General features: G+C 47.9%; 1 pseudogene; it reads left to right on the top strand.

The window, feature by feature from the left end:
• Positions 1–3,794: 3,794 nt before the first annotated feature.
• LOC121477883 lies at positions 3,795–4,538 on the top strand (annotated as a pseudogene).
• The last annotated feature ends 1,063 nt before the right edge of the window (positions 4,539–5,601 follow it).

Genomic DNA, 5,601 nt, shown 5'->3' with positions numbered 1-5,601 from the left:
AAGCCCTGCCCTCCTAGCCCATGGTGCCATCACCTACCCATTCTCCTGGATCTGACCCCCGCCTCCATCCTCAGAGATTCAGACTCCCCCGGCCCTGTCCCCAGACTCTGCTGCCTCCTTCCTAATGCTCTTCCAGTCCCAAAAGGATTCCCTTTCCTTAAACACATTCCCCTGACTTGTTTTCACATACACCACTTTCTTTATTTTATTTTATTTATTTATTTTAATAATATGTTTATTTTTTATTGGTGTTCAATTTACCAACATACAGAATAACACCCAGTGCTCATCCCATCAAGTGCCCTCCTCAGTGCCCGTCACCCATTCACCCCCACCCCCTGACCCCCTCCCCTTCCACCACCCTGAGTTCGTTTCCCAGAGTTAGGAGTCTCTCATGTTCTGTCTCCCTTTCTGATATTTCCCACACACTTCTTTTCCCTTCCCTTATATTCCCTTTCACTATTATTTATATTCCCCAAATGAATGAGAACATACAATGTTTGTCCTTCTCCGATTGACTTACTTCACTCAGCATAATACCCTCCAGTTCCATCCATGTTGAAGCAAGTGCATACAGCACTTTCTTAAAAGGCCTCTGCCCATTCTCTTATAGACATTTAAGACAGATTTTGAGCAAAGCTGATTTTAAATGCAATCACACCATAGTCCCTTTTCATGGGTGTTCTACTCCTTTCATGGTGCAGGGGCACAGGCCACCGATGCATTACCCCGGGGTCCCTGCTGGGAGATCGGGAGTCCTACCAGGATGGTCTGCAGGCATGCTGCAGGGGACCTTTGCTGAGATGGCCCTGTAGTCACAGGCTTCCTCCAGACACCAGTTCGGCTGTGGTTCAACCGCAAGAGCTCAGTGGTGGAAATAGGCCCAGTGGTGGTACAGCCCAGCACACACAGGGTTTACCTGTTAATCTCATCCACTTCCCTCATGAGCAGAATACCCACCCTGCTCCTCAGTCTGCCTTTGGTCCTCCTATCTTTCTTCATCACAATAAAGCCAAGAAGGGAAGAGTCGCTTCTCTGTGAGGACCCAGGACTGGAGGTGGGATGCTCTGCTCAGGGTAGCACTTTCTTGTTACTAAGAGGACTGTGTGGCTGCCCTGAGAGCCACATGGTTATTATCATGCATAATAATAATACCTTCCTATGAGGAAGACACTGCAGCAGCTCCACCCCATCACCAACCCGGCTTGAAATTTTCCATATTTTACTCATCCCCCAATGATGTTCCGGTTTGTCTATCTGCTGTGGATTGTCTCCCCCACGAGAAGAGATGTCAAACAGAAGCAGGGACCCTGTCACAGCATTTCATTGCTGTCTCCCAGTGCCCAGAACAGTGTCTGGCTCAGAGTAAGGGCCCATAGTCATTTTTGAGTGAGTGCTGCATGGATGGGCCACTGGTCTGAGGTGACTGGCTGGTCAACAGCAAGAGGGGAGGTTTCAGCATTGTCCTTTCTGGGCCAATGTGTGTGCTTTTCTGCACAACCACACTGCTGCCCACTGGTGTCCATGCCTGTGCTGTTGAAAATACCTCCCTCCAGTCCAAAGTGTCTAAGAAAGTCCCAGTCCTGTTCAGAGAAGTCTCAGTCCTGCTCCAGCAAGAGGGCCAGTACTGATGATGCAAGTCACTGAGGGCAGAGCAGCAGGTGATGTAACCCAAGACAACGTGTTAACCCCATGCTCCCCTGACATTGAGGGACAGTGAGCTACTTCAGGGGCTGGACACCTCCTGCTGTCTAAATAGGAAAAGTGTTAGAACTTTCATCTATACATCATTCTTGGCTTAATTTCCACTGAAGCATAGGCAAGCACACATTCTGTCTGGGGGCCTGGCTTTGAAGCGAGCCTGCACATTTAGACCTCTGGTGACCACGGGCGGAGGGCGATGTGCTCTGGGCTCCGTGCTGCCTTGGGAGGTGGGCTCAGAGGGACAGCAGAGGAGGTGCTGTTGGCTTTTCCAGGGGAGAGGTTGGCTGACCTGGCTCAGAGACACCGGTGAACATCCGAGGGCTCATCTGGATTTGGGCAGGACGCTTCCCTTCTGCCATGGAGTGAGCCACTTTGCAAAAGGAAAGACAGTTGGGACATTTAGGTAAGAATCACTTCCCCAAACGTGGGAGATGAGACACTTGAAAGGGCGCAAGTGATGAAGAAAGAGGAAGTGAGGCCTTGGTCTTAGCCCCTCGTGTGGGAAGTCCAAGGAGACTCAACTCACGTATTTTCAGAAGACATGTGATGGTGGCACTAACAGCGGGCATCCCTGGCTGTTGATGGGTCCTTCCTGGCCCTGCGGGTGCTGGCCACTGAGTCCTCATCTGCAGGAGGACGCCTGCCTTGAAGGCTGAGAGTCAGGCTTTTTGTGATCACCTGCTTGAGGTTTTTGGCAGGCTGTGCCCTGGCAGGAGTGCTTTCCAGAAATAGAAAAGGCATCAGCAAGCCCACCACGGCAGTTAACCCACACTGGGCAGTCGGTCACTCACGTTTTGTTAGGAGATAGACCCTGTGAATGCAGACACATCATAAAACATAAGCCACACTACACCACAGCTTGGAAACCCATGGGTAATAAAAAGTGGAATTTATTTCGTGTAAACAGAGTTCAAAGGAAAATGTTGGACTCTAGAAAATAGGGCATCTGTGATTCCGCCAACAGGAACAAGTGGTGATTGGGGCAGGGGCGAACAGGGCAGTTCAGGGGGACTTATGCCTGAGTGCAAGGTCTGTGCTAACAAGGATCAAAGAGTCTGAGAAGCAGAATTTACATCCTGACATCATCACTCCCCAGCTAGGTGGATTGGTGAGTCACTAACCATCTTAAAAGTTAGGAGTGCCACATGTTGCCCATCCTGCCACCTGACTTCTCCTACCTACTACCTGCCTTGCATACTACCTACCTTAGCAGCTACTTGCCCTACCTGTATACCTGGGGTTGGCTTTCCTTGCCTCCAACTGGTGTGGCCTCAGGCAAACAAGCTCAGTTCTGGGCACCTTAGGGCAGGTGCCTGATAGTAGCAGCCCATTTATGCTAAGAATAAATAAAATATATTCTCTCTGTGCTTTGTAAGCATAAAACCATGCAAACATTCCTTTTTGTTCTCTGCCTGATGTGTACTTAGTGGTGAAGTTCCTCCAGTGGCATCTATGTCTCTGGAATTCAGATCCTCTGAGCTTGTCCCAGGGCAAGGTTATCCTTCAAATTGTAGCTGGGTCAGAACATCCCAGAGGGCTTGTTGAACACAGATGGCTGTACCCCACTCCCAGGGGTCTGCTTCAGTGGGTTGGGGTGGAGGGTCTACATTTCATTTCTCACAAGTTCCCTGGGGATGTTAATATTGCTGGCTGGTCACCCTACTTTGGGGCTCATGGGTATGGACATTCACTTAATGGAAGTCCTGTCCCCTATTTTCTCAGGATGTGACTGTGTTTGGAGATAAGTTCTTTCAAGAGCTATTCAGAGTTCTACTGGTAGTAGGATTTGAGATCTGTTTCCAGAGAGCCCTGAGTAGCCCCATCACTGACATTGGCCTAGTTACCACATGCCCCAACTCCCCAGCCACCATCCCCCACCGAGAAAATAACCCAACTCTAGTTACCATCCCCACAACTATGAGTACTGAGGCCCAGACCCAGCAGCCACCCACCATCCTACTCTCAACACTGCTCATACCAATCTAGGCATTAGGGACAGCCACCCAGCAAGTGAAGGCTCAGGCAGCCTCACATGGGTGGTGCCTACTGGTGGGTACAAGGTCATCGCAATGAAGGTAAGCAAACAGTAAATGGTTCAAGTAAGAAATAGAAATGATATCAAGGAAGGTGTATCTGTACATCATATTGCCATAAAAAAATAACCCCAGGAGTTAACTTCACAGTCGGAGTGGGAGAGACTATGGAGTTTGATGTTGTTGAAGGAGAAAAGTGTGAGGAGGCAGCAAATGTGAAGGGTCCTGGTGGAGCTCCAGTGCAAGATGGTAAATATACAGCATACCGTAACTATTATAGACACTATCCATGTCACAGGGGTCCATGCAATCCCCCGCACAAGTACCAGAATAGTGACTGTGAGGAAAAGTAGGAGGGGTCAGAGGGGTTGGGCCCAACAGCACAAGCCCAATCCAGGCACAGTTCCACATCTCTGTCCTCGTGGAGAGCCTATGGGCATTGAACCCCACGTTCCAACCCTCCTGAGCAGGAATAAGGGATGGAAGGTGCTGACAGCCAGGGTGGAGGAGAACAAGGTAGTCCAGTGAGACAGAGTACATACTGGGTTATAAACCATTGTTCTGCATGGGCCTGCTTGCCAAAGAGAGCCCGGAGAGGACGACAATGAAAAAGCTAAGGAGAATCAAGGAGGTGAGATCCAATGTCAGCAGCCACCTCAGTGTCACTACCATCACAACTTCAATTACTGACAATGATGCCCAGAAAACCCTAAAATACAAGTTGGCAAAGAGACAAAGGCAGGGAATCCACCAGCTGAGAATTTGTCTCCTCCCAAGTTTCAGCAAGGGGGAGCTGAGTAAATGTATCTTCTCTGTCATCACTCTGATTCATCACCCAACAAGAAGAAATGAATAGGAATAAGAAATAAACTTTTAGCCTGCTGACTAGATAACGAGAATCTCTGCATTATCTATGCAGCATGGGGCTTTATTATTTTTACCTAAAGACATCTCTTTTGGGCAATGACAAACATTTTTTTGAAGCTTGGTTTTCCTCAACACATCTTTAAAGATTCTTAAGTTGTTTCATATCTGGTGGAGTTGAGAGTTTTAATAGCCTCATTTTGAACTTGTAATAAAAGTTTACAACCTGATTCTTTCCAAAAAAGTCAACAAACAGCAAGCATCTGTTAATAAAGGTCTTAAATAATTGTCAAGAGAAAATAAGAAAAGAAAGAAAGGAAGAAAGAAGGAAAGAGAGAAAGAAAGAAAGAAAGAAAGGAAGGAAGAGCAAGGGGAATCAGCCATATACATAGGAGGCCAGGCAAGGACATGGAGAGACAACAGCTATCTACAAGCCAAGGAGAGGGGCCTAAGAAGAAACCAGTACTGCAGATACCTTGATCTTTCACTTCCTGCCTCCAGAAGTGCAAGGAAATTAATTTTGGTTGTTTAGCCACTCAGTCCCTAAGTTATGGCAGCCTGAGCAAAGGCATGCACTGTCCTGGTTATGTAGGCCCGAGGCTGGTGTGCCAGCTCACAGGCTCCCCACTTCAGGGCTGTACTAGAGATGAGGGGTTCTAGGACAAACCAGATGGACACTGCATTCATTTCTTATTTATCTTACTTTTATAGTCTTCACAGAAGCTGTATTGTTAGAGGACAGACTCAGGTCTTATCCTCAGACTAGCCTTGGGAGGCATGGGCCTGATACTAACCTTTTATTCATACACACAATTCTCCTTGCCTGCAACACACACATACACACACACACACACACACACACACAGGCACAGATGATCATACTTCCAACCTCTGCTCAGCATAGCTATTTTACAGTCTTGGTGAAGTCCCCATTCAGGGTTTATATTCTATGACTATGTCACTATCATTGACAGATGAGCCCTGTAGTAAACTGTAATTG

The sequence above is a fragment of the Vulpes lagopus genome, chromosome 18 (genome assembly GCF_018345385.1).
Source record: "Vulpes lagopus strain Blue_001 chromosome 18, ASM1834538v1, whole genome shotgun sequence".
NCBI classification, from domain to species: Eukaryota; Metazoa; Chordata; class Mammalia; order Carnivora; family Canidae; genus Vulpes; species Vulpes lagopus.
This window is presented reverse-complemented; position numbering and strand designations above follow the sequence as displayed.